The sequence below is a fragment of the Leucopleurus acutus genome (assembly GCF_964270905.1).
Source record: "Leucopleurus acutus genome assembly, contig: HAP1_SCAFFOLD_418, whole genome shotgun sequence".
Classification (NCBI taxonomy): Eukaryota; Metazoa; Chordata; class Mammalia; order Artiodactyla; family Delphinidae; genus Leucopleurus; species Leucopleurus acutus.
In genome coordinates, this window is record NW_028138947.1 from 105,220 (window position 1) to 124,529 (window position 19,310).

Genomic DNA, 19,310 nt, shown 5'->3' on the forward strand with positions numbered 1-19,310 from the left:
GGAGTGATTGGGGCTTCGGGGAGTTCGGTCTCCATCATGGTAGCCAATATCCTGAGGCTTTTCCAGGTAGGAGGCGCTCCCTCCGGAGCAGAGCGCGCCGTAGCTCCCCGCGCTCTTTATCCTGAAGGCTGGCTTGGACTCCAGGGGTGCGGGGTCTGGTCAGCCTTCGCTCATTTCCACCCTGGAGATCCTGCCGAATCCCTCCCACCTCACCCGAGGAGGTACTTTCCCTGCTTGATTCATTTCCCTTCCATCTCTCCCCTGTCCGCGCTCCACTCCATCCGGCTTGACATTCTGGATTTATGGCCCCATTGACAAGAAACAGTCTCCGAAAAACAAGACGATGATTTAAATGGGTTTGCATTAGAGTGAAATATGGTTCCAAAACAGGCTTGTAAAAGTGCCGGGCTCCTGTGAGAGCCACTTAGGCGCAAGGAATATGAAAGATGAGAAGACGCCTAGAAACTAGGCATTTCTCAACTCTCCAGCTTCCCTGCCCCAAGCCGCCCGACAAGCTGCAGCTCCCTTGGAAAATTTCGAGAAGAGCTTAGGGAGGCAGTTCTTAAACCGAAGGCTAGGTCTTCACCTACATTTGGACGTGAATTGCCCATTTCGCTTGGGTTGGATTTCCCGACTTGTAACCTGTCTCTGCGAGGGCATGGGGCGGAAGGCGTGGGGACTGTCTTCAAGCGGGGAGAAGCCACCCTCAGACGTGCCCCCAGGTGATTTGCTCTGAGCAGTTGTTTGCACCGTCTAAACTGCCTTTGCGATCCGGCCACTGGCAGGAGCCGGGCGATCCGCTTTCTACTCCTGCCAGCTCAGAGCCCGGAGGTGAGCTCATGCTAACTGCGAAACACAGTCGCTTCTTCTGCACCCACCCGGTGCCCATCCTTTCCCACGACCTCCCTAACGCAGCCCCCAGCCCCAGTCCTGGGTTTTGAGGACGATTCTCAGAGCCAGACAAGAAGGCGCCTGGAGGGAGGCAGTAGGGTGCGCTGAGCAAGGCCGGGCGGTCCTCTAGCTCCGGGCGCAGGCGGGCAACGGCGGAAGATGCGAGGACGGCGGATCGGACCCGTTGAGCAGTGGGCGGTGCTGCAGTGCTCTCTCACCGCCTGCTCCCGCAGCCTCGGCCCCACGGCTCCTGTGCCGCCCTGGGTATAGATGGATGGCTTCTGGATGAAGAAACTGAGTTTCAGGGTCTGCGTGACTATGGGTTCTCTTGTTTCTCTGTCTTTCTTCCTGTGTGTCTCTCTCCTTGTGTCTCTTTCTCCCTTTTTTTTTTTTGTCTCTCTGTTTTTATGTTCTCCCTTTCAATTTCTGCCTCTCTTTTCCTTCTCTACCCCTATCTCCAAGTTTTTTGTTCATCTCTGTCTTGAAGTGATCCTTTCCTAATGCACAGCTCTCTCCCTGCCTGGTAGGACCCAAGCTCAGTTAGTCCCTTCTCCAGATGTTCTGGCTGACCCTTATGCTCCCCGTAGCTAAAAAGTTGGCTCCCTCTCAAGTGCCTTTCCTGAAGCATGTTGGGTTTCTGGAGGGGACTCCTTGTGAGATTCAAGCTGTCACTACATCAGCACCCAGGGGTATGAAGTTTGTGTTTGTGCCAGAAGGAGGGGTGCCTGTCTAAAGCTGCAGCCTGGTATGACCCCTCTGAGCCTCTGAGCATCCCTAGCACCTGTTGAGTATGCCACATCTAGATGTTTGCAAGGCCAAAAGTGCTTCTGGGCAGCCTTCACTTTGAGGTAATGCTTTCAGGAAGAGCCTGGGTTGTTGTAAGCAAAACCCAGAAGCACTTCCTTTACCTCTGAGCTTAAACTAGAGAACCTGAGGAGGCAGCGCTGCAGGGAGGATGAGGCCAGAGGTCACCTGAGAACCACAGGGGCAACTCACAGTATTTTTACTGAAGCTCTGGGGGTTGAAGGCACATTTGCTGTTTGACATTTTAAAAATTATTTTGGTGCCTTCACTTGGAGCTTGGGCAGTACTGCAGATGGGCCTGCCTGTCGAAAAAAGAGAGAAATCTTAAAGTCAAGAGAGAGCTTGCAGACTAGGCTGAAGGATTGTGTTTGCTGAAAAAGATTCCAGGGGGAGCTGATTCCTTCTCTGATGTGTGGATCTGAGGCACCTGCAAGAAAAAAGAACGCTTGCCTTATGCTTAGTTCCCCCGTTCCCTGGGCTGGGAAGGAAAGGAACTGAATGCCAGCATTAGCAGTGTGCATTGGGACCAAAACCATTCAGAGAAAACACTGTCATTTTCCTCTAATTTGCAAATTGCAGCTATTCATGTTGGATTGAACAGCTGAGGGAAAAGAGCCCCCAGTTTTCACCTGCATTTATTGAGAAGAGGCTGGTAGTAGGAGGGATGCACCAACTTGTAGCTTGTGCTGCAAGTTGGATATAACCTTGGTGTGAGCATCCTGGTTAACCACTGCCCATGTTCAAATATACAGAGATAGATTCCAACAATCTCTTCCAGTAGCCTTATTTTTGCGTGTGATCTTAGAAGCTCCTGGCATGTAAGTCCAGTCTCCAGTTTCCCAGACTCTGTAAACCTGCAAAATGAATAGAGAGAATAGTGGAACACAGACCTATTGTTCAAAGACACAGTCACTTTAGGGAAAGAGGAAAAGAACGGGTAGGTGAATCTTCTCTGGGATTGCAGGGTTCAGCTCAATGAAGACTGTCCTGTATAAAAGAAACTCCTCTAAATGGTTGAATTCTTAGCTCTCCGGAGATTTGAGTTTTCTTTTCCCCAGTCCCTGCGGGTTGCTGTGGGGAATGTGCCAAACCTATCATTTGAGATAAAAATTTATGGTGAGGTAAGCTTCTAGGCTGGGGGAAGGAAGACTTAGTGACTGAAATGGGGGATGCTAAGCACTGGGGGGCAGGAAGGAACAAGGAGCTAGTAATGGATGTAACAAATGCTGCAGCTGCCAGCAAAGCCTGGATTGAAGTTCCTTCCTGAAAATGAGGACCCGGGCAAGAATGACCACTCAGATGTAAACAGTGTCTCTGACGGGGAATTCTCACCTGCCTGCCGGTGGGCCAGAGCTGAGCAAGTCCTTTCTCTCCTCTGCATGCACACTGAGTTGGTTAGTAAGTGACATGTCAGAGGACAGGAATCCTATTCAGTGGATCTTTCAAATCCAGGAGTTTGAGGCTAATGAAATTAGTGTGTGGCCAGGGCTCTGCCAACTAGAATTAAGTCACTGCAGCCACCCTGCAATGCATTTTCAGCCTGAAGGGAGCATCAGGGAGGAATTTCGGGAGATTTGTTTCGGAGCCTGTACAAAATAATACTCTCCTAATGCTAAGAAAGATTAAATGTAAATTAATATTGACTACGAGTAACATATTTAAAAAATAATCGCCGAGTGGGGGATGGCTTAAAGTGGAGAGATTATATAATATGGTGTCCAAAGAATAAATCTCCTCTGACCGCTGTTTCATGGGCTATAAGTAAGATATATTACAATGGAAAGTAATGGGAACGTTTTTATTCAAGGCTTCTCTGCTATTGACGAGAGCAAACACTCTGAGAGTAGAAATTACTCTTGCTATGTGCTGACTCTGAATGAACAATATTTCATGTGCAGTGACATGGTCTAAGCTATAGACTTGGAATTGAATGGCATCTGTTTCAATTGTTTCGTTCTCTCAAGAGCAACTAGATAGAAAAAAGTGGTCAATTTGACCCTTGTGGGAGCGTGTTGCAAATCTAAACCTGTGTCCCTCATACCATAAATGAAATACATTTGTAAATTTGTAAGTGTTTTCCTTCTGTTCATTGATGCTTGAGTATAATCTCAAACTTTGGGAGCAACATTTTATACATAAGTACTTGGTTTTCTTCCTTTCTTCTTTCTCTTTCTCCTCTCTCTCTCTCTCTCTCTCTCTCTGTTTCTATCTCTCTCTCTCTCTTTCTCCATCTTATGTAATTGGATAGAACTGGGCACCTAGGATGATGTGGTGTTACTATAGTGGGATTTTTTTTTTTTTAAAAAAAACTCTAACTTACCCTTTTAAAAATTTCATAAATACAGGTGTCAGTGCCATTTGGTATAGTCTCTATAACAATTTCTGTCTCCACATTTACTGTGTTTCAGCAAATTTACCTAACAGATGGTGAGTGGGCAATTTTTAAAGGGGCATTTTTTAAAAGAGCGGAGAGGGAAGGAATAGAGACAGGCACATTCTATATTTGAAGTTACCTCCACGTGTATTTTATGTATGTATACCCATACAATTAAGAAGTCTTTGGATGTTTTATCTTCAAGAATAATTCAGATAATGGATTACTTGAATTATCATAAACATTTAGGGTTTAACAGATTTGTTACATATAGACGTTGTATCATGGATTTAAAAGACCATAGCCAGCGGGCAGCGGCGGGCGGAGAGACCGAGGGGCGGCTGGACGGCGGGCGCGGGGGTCCGTGCTTCCTCGCGGTGGAGGGCTGGGGTTCGCCGGATACGCCGGGTTGCTCCGCGTTGCCAGGTTACCGAGCGCATGCCCCGCGCCCGCTCTTCCGCCCGGGCCGCCCTCGGCGCCGCCTGAGCCGCGGTGCGGGCTGCGCGGGGCGCCGGTTCCGCGTAAGCCTGGGTCGGGCGCTGCGTGCGGGACTCTCGTCGCGCGTGGACAGGGAGCGAGCGTGCGGGGGACGTAGGGCGCCGACCTGAGGCTCCCCGGCGCTCCGGCTCCGCTCAGGGCGCCCGCTCAGGGGCCTCCGGCGCGAGGCCCCCTTTGTGGTCAAGATGGCGGCGCCCAGGCGGGCCGCGCCGAGGTGAGCTGGAGCCGGGCCCGGAGAGGGCGAGTCTGCCACGCCCAGGACTTGGACCCCGGGCTGGTCTCCCGTCTCCCGGGGAGCGGCGGGTGAGTGGGCGCGGCCGCGCGTAGGTCCCTCTCGTGGGGTGGTCAGCTCTCCGTGCGTCCGCAGACTTCTGTCGTCTGATAGATCTGGGGTGGCCCAGGCTGGAGGCGAGGGTGCTTGATTGTGGAAACCTGAGGGGTTTAAGGACTCTCTTGGGATCGTTTCAGACCCCAGCAAGAAGCTGAGAAAGTTTCCTCCTGACTCTCTTCCCGGCTAAGTTTTCTCGCTTCTCTGAAGGTGCCAGGTTTTCTGAATCACCTTGTTACCCGCGGGGATACAGTTGGTGGTTCTGACCGTGGAACGTAGGACCCGGCGCGGGGAAGCCTGAGCTGGTTCTAGTTACTTTGTTTTCAAAGCACTTGTCTTGTCTTTGGAATCTTTGTGTATGTAACCAATGTTGGGAAGAGCCAGCGTTTTCTCCTCCAAAACACTGCGAGGGGTAACTTTATACGTAAGAAACAAGTGGGCGTTCACATCCATCTCTTTTCCAGCCACTGAGTTTTGGTTGTGTTTCCTTTCTTTAAGTTTGTCTCGTTCTGAAGTGATAACAAAAAAAAAAAAAAAAAAAAAAAAAAAAACATAGCCAATTACACAAAGTATACTCTAGTCTCAGTCCTGCCATTAATTAGCTTAAGTCATTTAATTTTTCTAGGCCTCGTTTTTCTCATGTGATGTTTTTTCTTTGAAAAAGTATAGTTTCTAAAAGTCTCTAATCTCTGTGTCATAGTTCAGCTTGGAGAAAACCTGTTCTTATCCAAACTCCATGACATTGTATTTCCAGCTCCAACTTTGGACTTTGAGTGAGTTGGGGGCAACTTTTTAAGGATATTTTCACACAGCTTTTTTAGTTAATATCAGTCTAGCTGACTTGTCATACTCAGACTTTCTCCCATATTCTTTTACCAGTGTGTTCCTTAGTCATATATATAAAGACTGTTGTGGGAAAAATGACCTCCTGGGTCAGCTTACTGCATGGTCATCGACACAGGGCAGGGAGTAAGATTCTGTGGATTTTACAGAAGCAGATACAGGTTTCATTATCCATGGCCTCTCCCCTTTCATCTTACAAAAACAGCAGGCTTTTCTTGGAGAATGGCCAGATAATGCTATCCTGCCTCCTCACTGGCCCCGGGGATGAGTCGCCCAGGGACTGAACTCCAGTAAAGCAGGTGATTGGCTCATGGGTAGGCATCTGACCTTGGCTAAGTCTATCAGACTCCTCCCCAGGACTTTTCTCTCAGAGAAAAATGGAAGAATTGTCTTTTCTCTCTGGAATTTCTAAGCTGGGGAGATATGACTCTGGGACTCACAGTGACCATCCAGCACAAGAAGAGACTTTCTGTAAAATAAAGTCTTGCAGAGGTAAGCAGGGCTGAGCGATGGAGAGAGAGCTGGAACCCTGCTGATACTCTGGAACTTCCAGATCCAACTGTATCTGAATATGGCTGCATCCCTGAATTTCTAGTACTTGTTTGTTGAGGTTGTTGTTATTGTTTGGTTTTTGTTTTTAAATTTCCTTTGACTATTTTGAACTTGTTTTCAGCTATGTGCATTTGAAAGCATCATAGCTAAAAGAGCTAATTTCCTACATTAATGTCAGGTTTGCTGATTGGCATTCCTTAAGTGAAAAATAATATCCGCTATTTTCTTTAAATAAAATCCTTCTAGCTCAGGTTTGAGATATTCAAAACTCTGCCTCCTACCCCCCTCTTTCCAACATTTACTATATCACCTTGAAGCATTTGTGACCACATCTTTCCCATCTAGACGCAGTTGAGAGAGAGAGCAAATACTTCTGATATAAACCGCAACCTATACGCCTCCTACCTGGAAGCTTTAGAACACACTTGATTCTTGTCATTAAAGCAAATCTTTTGTTGTTGTCTCCAGGGCACAGAAGCATTTTCATGGCATAATGGAGTACAAAGTACATTAAGCCTAACTCTACTTCTCACCCTCTTTTACTTTAAATAGGCAGAAAAGAACAATCTCAAACACATTTTCCCAACAAATAAAATACATATACAATTATGTTTAGAAGACATTTATGCAACATATAGTTAGACTGATTAATTAATGGACCTTTCGCCAATTGGCACAGTAAATATATATGTTCAATGTGCTTAATTAAAAAGAAGACAATAGGGCTTCCCTGGTGGCGCAGTGGTTGAGAGTCCGCCTGCCGATGCAGGGGACACGGGTTCGTGCCCCGGTCTGGGAGGATCCCACATGCCGCGGAGCAGCTGGGCCCGTGAGCCACGGCCGCCGAGCCTGTGCGTCCAGAGCCTGTGCTCCACAAGGGGAGAGGCCACAACAGTGAGAGGCCCACGTACCGCAAAAAAAAAAAAAAAAAAAAAAAAAAAGAAAGAAGACAATAACATATCTTTACAGGTTAATTATCTGAGAAGAGTATTGTGCCAGCACACTTGATACTACAGTATTTCATGTTTGACAAGTAATCTTCTTTCAATTATATTTACTGCTAAATAGTTCTTGGATCAAGCTATTAAATTATAAGGTCAAAAATAAAATGATATGAAATTACAATGATAAAGGGACACATATCCCACTTTATGAGAATAGAAGTTCTAATTTCTTTTCAATACTACTAGTAGTGACCACAGTACTAATTTGAGCCCTTACTATGAGCCACTGTGCCCATATACATTTAGTTCTTACAGTAGTTCTGCAAAGGGCATATAATAATCCACACTGTAAAGCTGAAGAAAGTGATTCTCATAGCTGAAAGTCACATAGCTGGTGAGTGGCAAAGTCTAGATTCAAACTTAGAGTCATCTGACAATGCCCAGGTTGTTGACCACTATGTACACTGCTCAATTGTTGCACCAATAAAGAAGTGCTTGAAATAATTATAGATTTGCCTACCCTGAAACTGCAGTGATTTAAAGACATCAAAGTTGCCAGTTGCTTAACCACATCTACTTACAGTAAGAAATTACATTTTATTTCATTTCTAAAACAAGATTAATTCTGCAGGCCCATCGAAACTTGAGCACACAAATCCTACCTCCAAATGAAAGATGCTGCTTTTCCATTATTCAACAGATGGCCTTGTACAGAGGCAATAAATATATAGTAGAATTTTCATTCAAATAAATGAGAAGAGAGGTTTCTTCTTGTCCTGATTCAGTGCCCATCATTATGGATTATGATGGCTCTTCCCAAACTTTACTTCATTCACTCCACTCTTTCTACAAAACTCCAGTAATGGAATCCATCATTCAGATATATGTGCAAAGCGAAAGGACTGTATTAATACAGTTGCTGAAAGTCAAGTTGATAGAGCACAGGAAATAGATCCTAATACATGCAACATTAATGTTTGTGTGGGCCTTGGAGTGAGGGGTAGAAGAATTTTCAGTTTAATGGAATATTTTGCCTCTTGCTATGAAAGTGTGGCTTAATAGTCTTGTAATTGGTCATTTACAGAATCCTCCATCTCTGGGTTTCATGCTTTCTTTACTCTGCAGCTGTTGATTCCTTCTGTTGTTCTGGATGGAGGATAGCAACGAAGCCACTTCAAAGGGCTCAGCCTCCCTTTTTGTGTTATTGTTTAGATGAAGATATTTCCATTTATTAAAGCACACTGTTTAAACATTTTTATCATGTTTTAAACTTGACTGTGTTCTGAAGGTATGAGCACAGGCAGACATAATGGGGGATGTTTTCCAGGAGAAAACATACTCTTATCAAAGGAATTATCAAAATTTTCATGTATGGAGTGAGAATCAAATTCTGGAGTTAGACCTGAATTTAAATTCATACTCACAACTTACTACCAGTCTCATCTTGATCAAACGGTTACCACACTTCTCATCAATTTCCTTATCTTTGAAAGCGGAATAAGAGAAGTATGCCTGGTGGAGTTACACATAAAGCTCATCTGATAGAATATTCATAAGGATTTTGCACAAAATACACATGGAAATATTTTAGCACCGAGTTTAGTGTGCGATTCGTCTTCAATAAAGAGCTATTATTTTGTTATTATTATGCTATCAGTAAATATCACTATTACTTAAATGTCATTATTGCTAAAATTGCTGTAAAATTACCGCAATAACCCATGATGAATTCCCCTCTTCTGGTTCCTTTGTTTAAATGGAAAATATATATATAAATCTAGACAGAGAACACTTTAGTGATCCTATTCAGTGGAGTGAGAATTTCCATGGCACTGATTAAAACAAATCCTGAATTGCATGGACTTAAGATAGCAGAGAGGGGCTTCCCTGGTGGTGCAGTGGTTGAGAGTCCGCCTGCCGATGCAGGGGACACGGGTTCGTGACCCGATCCGGGAAGATCCCACATGCTGCGGAGTGGCTGGGCCTGTGAGCCATGGCTGCTGAGCCTGCGCGTCCGGTGCCTGTGCTCCGCAACGGGAGAGGCCGCAACAGTGAGAGGCCCGCGTACCGCAAAGAAAAAAAAAAAAAAAAAAGATAGCAGAGAGGCTAAGAGGTTTGAAGTTAGACATCCCCAAGTGTGAATTCTACTGTGACCCTCTTCTAGCTCTAGAACCTTGAGGAAGTTGCTTAAACTTTCTGAGCTTCACTACTAGTTTCCTCATCTGTATCTTTTTCAGGACTATTTATCAAGCATCTTCCTGTTCTCTATGCTTGGACGTATCAATGAATAAATTAGACGAGAGCCTTTGCCTGCGTGCTCCTTCTTGCATGCTTTCTCCCTCCTTACATACTCGTGTGGATACGGATGTTATAAATAAATTCTATGCTTTGTCACAGGTTGATGGGCGCTACGGGATAAGGAAAAGGATGTGAAGCTCACTGAAGAGGCTTGGGTTGGGAGTGCTGGAGGAGTGTACAGGTAGGTTCTGATTTTAAATAGGGTAGTCAGGGTGGATTTTATAAGTTGACATTTGAGCAAAGACTTGAAGTGAGGGAGTTGTCAGAATGTATGAGGGGGAGACCACTCCCTGGGAGCAAGAATAACCAGTCCCAAAACTCTAAGGCAGAAATATGCCGGGCAGCTTGGAGGAATATCAAGGAGGCCACCCTGGCTGACTTAGTCAGTGGGGAGGAAGAGACAGCAGGAGGGCTGTAGGTCGGAGATGTGATGGGATGGATTGGGTAAGTCCTGGGAGGCCATCACATGCATTGTGTCTTTTACTCTAAATGTAGGCAGCCAGGGGCAGGATTTCAGCCGAGGTGTGGCATGAACTGTCCCTTGTTTGAAAAGCATAACTCTATCTGTGGTCTTGAGGATGTGGGGAGAGAGTGGAGTCAGGGAGAATCTCGGGAGGTGACTACAGGATCCTCGAGGTCTATGTTGGTGGCCTGCACCAGGCTGCTAGCGGCTGGTAATTCTCAGAAGTGGCACATTGGGAAGGTTGTGACAGCATTTCGTGGTAGATTGAATGCAAGAATGGAAAGGAAGAGGGGGTCAAGGGTGAATTCGAGATTTAGGGCCTGGGGAACTGGAAAGGTGTGGTTACTGTCACCTAAGATGGAAAAAGTTTGGGGTAGAGCATGTTTGGGGGATTAAAGACCAGTTTTGGAGGTATAAGATTTGAGATGTTTTCGTGACGTCCAAGTAGAGATGCTGAGTACACAGTTGGATACACAAGTCTGCAGTTCTGAAGAAAGGTCTAAACTAGAGATACACTTTAATACAATGGAGATATTAAGAATAATTACATGGAAGCGCTATTTTAAAGATAAAATGAAGTAATGCAATTAGCACTCTGTCTTCTCAAAACATTTAATAACTGTTAGCTAAAATAATTACCTGAAATGAAAAAATACCTATAGTTTCTTTTGTTGTTCGCAGTAAAAGTGAATAAAACGTCACAATTATTTTAATAGTATTTGTGACACAGTAGTTTTAGTTAAGACACCATGACTACAAACATTTACAATAAACCTTTCAATCTCCTACTTTTCACTCTGATAGGGTACTTGGAACCATATTTTGTAAGGTTTAAGTTAGTTGTTATAGGGTACCTCTTTAATTAGAAGTAATTCTGAACTGTCTAGTTCCATGCAGTTTTATATACATATATGTATAATTACTATTTTATGATTTATCAAACTCAGTTGAAAATTTGCATCACTGATATACATTAGAATTTAAGCATTTACCCAGGTATTCAAGGAAAAAAATGTACTTGTCTTGTAATTTCCATAGGGGTACTTACTTTCACATCTTCCCTTCACTTTGCAATTGAAAACATGGCAGGGGAAATATTATCTTACTGGTCTTTGAGTTCCCCTTAGCTATCTGCAAGTCCTTAAACAGCCTTTGTGGCTTAACCAAAATTCTCTTCCATCTTCATTCCGCTAACAGATATTGGTCTAAGCATGTACTTATACTAAAAAATGCATGACCACGTTGTCTCTACACATCTATAATTTTATGTTAACACTATCATTATGTAAGCTATACTTTAATTGTAATTATAACAGATTTTATGTCAACACACATCCATTTCTAGTGTTCATCTGGTGTTCAAGGGGAGAGCAGCATGTCGTAAATTTTATCAAACTATAACATCTGAAGAATAGAACAGAGGGTAATTGTGTAATTCTGTATTCACTCTAATTAAGTTCAGTGGAGTTGGCATAATAGAATTAAGATGAAAAAAAAAAGACATTGAGGTACCATGGCTCCCTCTCCTAACACACCCTGTTTGTATCCGAGAGCAGAGACTCGGCACCTTTCTGTACAGAAATGGAGACAGGAAGAGGCCAGAGGATGAATGACAGGCACGAATGAGGTGGAACTTGAAGAGCAACATGGAAATGAAATACTTCTTTTGTATTTGGTAGGTGGGGAAAATGTACCAGTGTGTATGCCTACTGGGACCACGTTTTCCAGAACAGTTAAGCCCAGTGTCAACTGTGCTGTCCCACCTTCCTCGTAAGTAGGAACATACTGTTACTTGAATCTTTGCTTCCTGTTTCTTGATACCTGGTTGAGAAGATTATCACAGGAACTGCATCTTGTTAGCAAATACACTGTTTTGAAATGATTGACACTCACTGAAAAGTGGCAACTCCAAGTTTGCTCTCTCTTGATCTTGGACTATTTAAGTCTGGAGTGCAGGAGTGGGTTATGGGGAAAGACCATTGGAATTCTTATGTCTTCAGCATAATGGTTATAGCATAATGGTTAGGAGTGTAGGTGCTGGTTCAAATCTCTGCTTTCCACTTGCTAACCATATGAGCTTGGGCAATTTACCTGATTACCTGAACCTCAATACTCCTGCCTATAAAATGATGTTAATAATATTTCATCCTCATAGACTTGTTTTCAATGTTGAAATGAAGTCACTTACACCAAGCACTTAATACAATGCCTAGAGCATAGTAAAGTCTATTATTATTACTATTACTACTACTACTACTACTATTATTATTATTACTATCACGATGCCAGGTGCTATTTTTCCTATTCCTTATTCCATTATCTTCTGCCCTGTCCCCCCATTTCTGTCTTGTTTCTGTACAAGGGTAGGTTTGTCACAGAGCATTTTCTTTCCCTAGTGTCTGACTCATAGTCATCAAGGTGACTGGTCCACGACCCGGCATTCATTGCTGCTCGTTGAAGCAACCCATTTTGAGAAGGGGAGTTGGATATTGATGCCAAGTTGGGTCAAGGAGAGAGAATTTTCTCTCTTTTGCACTCAGAGAGCTAAGTGAAATATTCAGGCCTCAGAAGGAGAATCAGGCAAAGGGCAACATGCTTCATTTCATACCTTGGTGATTAAGAACAAGTCAGACAGGCTGGATTTGAACTCATTTCCGTCATGTACTGACAACGGGATCTTAGGTGCATTTGTAACCCCTCTGAGGCTCAGTCAACATCTGAAAGAGACGAATAACATTATCAGGACCTAGCGTATAGCCTCGTTGTAATAAGTGAGTAAATCCTTTTAAAGCGTTCAGCACGTTGTTTGGCATATAAACACTTAATAAAATTTAGCTTCTTTGACTACTACCGCTGCTAATATTATTAAGTAGCTGAGCAAATCTGAGGCCCATTTTTTTCTTAGATTGCACATAATCGTTTGGACAACCAGCTCACATTGATCAACCGTTGCTTATATATAAACCCCCATGAACGCAAAGGTGCTTTAACTCTCTCGCAGTCAGAGCCTGTTCTGGGGGCAGAAGCAACACCGGCACTACCCCCGTCATCTTTGCCTTTATTGTCACTACACTCGCCTGCCGTACTGAGCACTTTCTGTGTGCCAGGCACCAAATTTAGCCCTGCGTATGCACTATATCATGTAGTTCTCACACTCAGGTGGGAGACATTATCATCATCCCCAATTTTCAGATAAAGACGCTGAGGTGTTGGAAAGGTAAGAAACTTGACCCACAGCAAGAGATGGAGCCGGAGTATTCAAACCCTTCTCTCTGACCTCAAGAACCCTTAAATATTAGCATACTACTACATCCTGGTAAGAAAATCTGCTTCCAGCCACTCTGGTGAGAGTAGAAATGATTCTCAATCCCCACATTCGTCTATTGCCCATGCCATCCTAGCCTCAGGACTAGGGGGGAAAGGAAGTGATCTCTTCAAAGAGCAGCCAAAGGGAGCCTTCTCCCTTCTGCCTTTTCATAATCAACTAACCAATATTTTACTTCCGTCTTAAGAGTCCCCACATGTTCCTTTTGGTACTTAGCTTGGCCTTTTAGGATTCTGACATTCTGTACGTGACTCATCCACTGTATTTCATGTTAATTTATTGAGGTCAAGTATAGGGTCTTACTCATCCTGAAGTCCAGTTATCCCCTGTCGCATCTAACTCTGTTCTTTTCTTCTCGTAGGACATCTGCAGGTATTTATTTGAATTTTGTTGAATTGTTCTCATCAATAGTACATTAAAAGTTATACAGAAAGTGCTTTCTTATAAGGAAAACCATCTAAATAGATTTCTAGCTGTTTACTTTTTATAGCACTATTATAGAGATTATAGATCTCCAGGTAATATTTTTTAGATTGAGTTCTTCATATCATCTTATTTTTACATATAATGATAAATCTGAATTTTCTCTATCAAACCTCCGAGACTTCACTGGCTTGTAACTTAGCTTGTTCCTTATGTGTTGTTGACTTTTCCATTTACAATGATATTTGATCCTCATAAGGATGGGGCTGGGTGGGAAGGTACATCTTAGGGCCATAAATTGGTTTTGTAGAGAACTAACATAAAGATCTAAAGTCTCATCATATTTCTGCAGAACTCATGAATCATTTTATTATAATTCCATTCATTCAGGGAGTATAAAACCATTTTCAAATTGTTATTCCTAATTTGTTCATCTTCTCTTCCTTAGTCTCAGTGAGAAGAGAGCAGGCTGAATGGAAGAAAGTCATTACGACCACTGGGGCCACTAGGGTAGGCATCAGTCCCAGAGTTTTGTTTTCATCTCTCCGCTATTAATATTGGCTAATGTCTTGAGTGCTTACTTGGTGCAAATTACTTAGCCGACCATGGCAAATGGATTGTGTCATTTCATCCCCTGATAGTCATACAATTAATGTATGTATTATTATGATATCCCATAATGCATACATGGAACAGAGCCTCAGAAGTAGTTATTTGCTCATGAAAATATGGTAGATGTGGAATTTGGACTCAGGTCTGATAGACTCCTAAATCACTCCTAGTGATTTTTACCACTAAATTAAAGTTGTATACCTCTGGAGAGTAGATAGTTTCTAAAATTTCCTCAGCTCTAACGTTTTATAATTAAATTTTTGTCTGATTGCAAGCTTAACAATTAAGATGGGTAGGAAGGAATGCCAGCCTGTTGAATGGAATTTCCCTGAAATAAGCCTGTTTTGTGACACCAGTTCACTCATTCATTCACTCAGCATGTATTGAATGTTTGCTCTGTGCAAAGGCATTTTAGGCATCACAGTGGAGTGAGCGCCCCTTCCATAGACTCTCCTGCAGCACTCAGAGAAGTCTTGGACTGGTTTGCCTGTTATGGAATGGGGCTTGGTGATAGAAGCCTGGTTTGTCCTCCACTGATAAAACTAAGACATACTCATATGAGTTTATAGGCATCTTGAAGCCGTGGGATAGTAACACACATGAATCTTACCATTTTTGCCTGGGATTAATGATATAAAGGCTTTGGATTTGGGTATGGAAAATGGGTGCAATTATGGGCGTGTTGGTTCTACATATATATGGACATCACATGTCATCAGCCTGCAGCTACCTGCCATTCCTCACTACTCCTTTTCACAAACCAAACAAGTACCTTCTTACCTCTCCTGTGGATAAGCTCTTGACAGTGGCACTAGGGCCTCCCTCAATAAGTACATCATTGGCTAAACCAGTGGTTTCTCAGATATGCTCATTGAACAACCCTTAAGGTGGATTGACATTCCACTGCCTAGAATAGAATATGGTGTTCTTTAGAAATCGGGGGGAAAAAATAGGCCACCAGATGTACTTTCTTTAATTTAAATTGTTTATATATATATATATATATATATATATATATATATATGAATGAACAATTGTTATATATGTGTATGTATACTTGTTCATATATATGAATGATTTAAAATTGAAGATATATATGTATATATGTACATATATTTGTGTATAAATATATATAAATATACACAAATATATGTATATAAATATACACACATATATATATATGTATATTTAAATTTTGGCTTCTGTTAGCAAGTAGTAAATTAAATTATTAGCAGATCCATACTGCAGGGAAATAACCAATCAGATTTCATTCAATAGCTTGCTTTTTTGTAGATTTATGGTTGTGATTTTATATCTGCAGGTCTGTTTGCTGAAGAAAATATTTCTACCACTTTACACAAAATTAAATTCATTTAATACCAATGCAGCATGTCTCAAATGTCTTAATACAGTTTTAATCTTGAATCGCATCAGAAGTATGAAATTAGAAACATACCCCAAAATCATTTGAAGATACAATTACTTTCATTTCCCTTATACTTTTGAGACTTTTGAAAAATAAGTATTTAGTTGTACTTATCTGTTTCTGTCTCTCTAAGGATAGCAAACACTGAAACACAATTCTTTTTAAAAGTCAATATTAAAAATATATTGTCCAAGATGATCAAAACTAAGGAAGTGGCAAAGAAATTCAAAAATTTAAACTTTCAAAGGATGCTTTTTCTGTGAATGTGTAGTACTTGTTCTTCTGAAGGAATTAATCTTTTTTAAAATTTAATTAACTTATTTTTTATTGATGTATATATACTTGGTTTACAGCGTTGTGTTAATTACTGCTGTACAGCACAGTGACTCTGTTATACATAGGTATATACATTCTTTTTCATATTCTTTTCCATTATGGTTTATCACAGGATATTGAATATAGTTCCCTGTGCTATATAGTAGGACCTTGTTGTTTAGCCAATCTATATATACCAGTTTGCATCTGCTAATCCCAAACTCCCAGTTCATCCCTCTCCCACCTGCTTCCCCCTTGGCAGCCACCAGTCTATTCTCTATGTCTCTGATTCTGTTTCTGGTTCATAGATAGGTTCATTTATGTCATATTTTAGATTCCACATATAAGTGGTATCATGGTATTTGTCTTTCTCTTTCTGACTTACTTTGCTTAGTATGATAATCTCTAGTTGCATCCATGTTGCTGCTGCAAATGGCATTATTTCATTCTTTTTTTTATGGCTGAGTAGTATTTCATTGTATATATGTACCACATCATCTTTATCCATTCATCTGTTGATGGACATTTAGGTTGTTTCCATGTCTTGGCTATTGTGAATATTGCTGCTGTGAAGATCAGGGTGAATGTGTCTTTTTGAGTTATAGTTTGGTCTGGATATACGCCCAGGAGTGGGATTGCTGGATCATATGGTAGGTCTGTTTTTAGTTTTCTGAGGAACCTCCATACTGTTTTCCACAGTGGCTGCACCAACTTACATTCCCACCAACAGTGTTGTAGGAGGGTTCCCTTTTCTCCACACCCTCTCCAGCATATGTTATTTGTAGACTTTTTAATGATGGCCATTCTGACTGGTGTGAGGTGGTACCTCATGGTAGTTTTGATTTGCATTTCTTTAATAATTGGCAGTGTTGAGCATCTTTTCATGTGCCTATTGGCCATCTGTATTTCTTCTTTGGAGAAATGTCTCTTTAAGTCTTCTGCCTATTTTTTTGATTGGGTTGTTTGCTTTTATTGTCATCAAGTTGTATGAGCTGTTTGTATATTTTGGAAATTAAGCCCTTGCTGGTCGCATCATTTGCAAATATTTTCTCCCATTCTGTAGGTTGTCTTTTCATTTTGTTTATGGTTTCCTTTGCTGTGCAAAAGCTTGTAAGTGTGATTCGGTCCCCTTTGTTTATTTTCATTTTTATTTCTATTGTCTTGGGAGACTGACCTAAGAAAACATTGGTATGATTTATGTCAGAGAATATTTTGCCTGTGTTCTCTTCTAGAAGTTTATGGTGTCATGTCTTATGTTTAAGTCTTTAAGACATTTTGAGTTTATTTTCGTGTATGGTGAAAGGATGTGTTCTAACTTCACTTGTTTATATAAGGCTGTCCAACTTTACCAACACCACTTGCGGAAGAGACTGTCTCTTTCCCATTATATATTCTTGCCTCCTTTGTCAAAGATTAATTGTCAAAGATTAACTGAGGTGTGTGGGTTTATTTCTGGGCTCTGTATTCTGTTCCATTGATCCATATGTCTGTTTTTGTGCCAATACCACGCTGTTTTGATTACTGTGACTTTGGAGTACTGTCTGAGTCTGGGGTGGCTATGCCTCCAACGTTGTTCTTTTTCTTCAGGATTGCTTTGGCAATTCTGGGTCTTTTATGGTTCTGTATGAATTTTAGGATTATTTGTTCTAATTGTGTGAAAAATGTCATGGGTAATTTGATAGGGATCGCATTAAATCTGTAGATTGCTTTGGGTAGTTATGAGCATTTTAACAATATTAATTCCTCCAACCCAAGAACATGAGATGTCTTTCCATTTCTTTGAATCATCTTCACTTTCCTTTATTAATGTTTTACAGTTCTCAGCATATAAGTCTTTTGCCTTCTTGGTGAGGTTTATTCCTAAGTATTTTATTTTTGGGGTTGTGATTTTAAAAGGCATTGTTTTTTTACATTCCCTTTCCGATATTTCATTGTTGGTATAAAGAAATGCAACCAATTTCTGTATGTTAATCTTGTATTCTGCTACCTTGCTGAATTCGTTTATCAGTTGTAGTAGTTTTCATGTAGAGTCTTTAGGGTTTTCTATATCTAGTATCATATCATCTGCATATAATGACAATTTTACCTCTTCCTGAAGGAATTAATCTTGAAGTTCTACTAAGACGTTTGGGATACCTGTTTTAATGAGCCACTACTTCCTGCCTGAGATTGCACTATGCACCAGAGATTCTAGAATTAGCATAATAAAACTAATAATGCAAACAACAACAACAAATCTTCACAAACCTTCCTTGCAAGGAAGTAAAGTCCACTGGAAAAGCAGACAAGTGAAACACACATTCAAAATGGCAGTGATTCTCAAACATTTATGTGCTGAAAAATCATGACAAGCATGATAACCAGGGCAATTACTAGACCCCTTCGCCAGCTGGTCAGGTGTAAGGTCCTGTAACTCTATTTTTGGTGAATGCCTCCAGGAGAGTCTGAGACAGATGTTCTCAGTTGTCGTCGACCTTTAGTGTGCATCAGATTTGCCTGAGAATATCGTTAAAACACAGATTGCTGGGCTCCAGTGCCAGAGTTCTAACCAGTTCCCAGGTGTGGCTGATATTGCTGGCCCAGGGACCACATTTTGAGAACCACCTTTCAAAACTCTGCAGTATGCGGTTGTGTGTGTTGTGAATGAGACGGGCCCAGAGAACCAAAGGAGGGCAAAGGGACTCTGCCCTAAATTAGCCAGAGGTAACAATAGCAGCTAGAATTGATTGACCCAAGAAAAAATTATAAGAACTTTACCTGCATTTGCTCATTTAATCCTTTCAGTGAGGTACATAGGTGCTGCTTAGTGTTCCTCTTTTACAGGGGTGTCCAGAGAAGGTAACTACTTTACCCACGTCCTAAACTGGTAAGTAACAGATTAAGAATTCAAGTCTAGGAAGTCTGATTCCAGAGCCCACACCTCTACCCTTTCTGTATGTAGAGAGGAGTAAAGGGTTGTCAGTGAAGCCTTCCTGGGGGCCCTGGCTTCTGAGTGTAGATAGAAGGATGAGTGGACATAAAGATCATTATTTGTGTGTGGTGGGGGTAGGGGGGAAGTATCAGGGCTTCCAGAAGAGCCCACCCTCCCCATACATCTGCTATAAGCAAGTCTGATGATCAGGAGTCTGGAACATGAGTATGACTATGGGATACTGAGAAGGGTTCTAGAACCCTGAGGTTAGAGTTCTGGATCAGTTAGTAGGTAACAGAAAGT

The 19,310-nt window shown here is 41.9% G+C and overlaps 1 long non-coding RNA gene across 1 annotated transcript; it reads left to right on the forward strand.

The window, feature by feature from the left end:
- The first annotated feature begins 4,806 nt into the window (after nt 1–4,806).
- Nucleotides 4,807–18,962, forward strand: LOC309978953. Its single transcript, XR_014327169.1, has 4 exons — nt 4,807–4,870; nt 9,632–9,713; nt 11,675–11,765; nt 18,920–18,962. It is a non-coding gene; the product is annotated as an uncharacterized lncRNA (long non-coding RNA).
- The last annotated feature ends 348 nt before the right edge of the window (nt 18,963–19,310 follow it).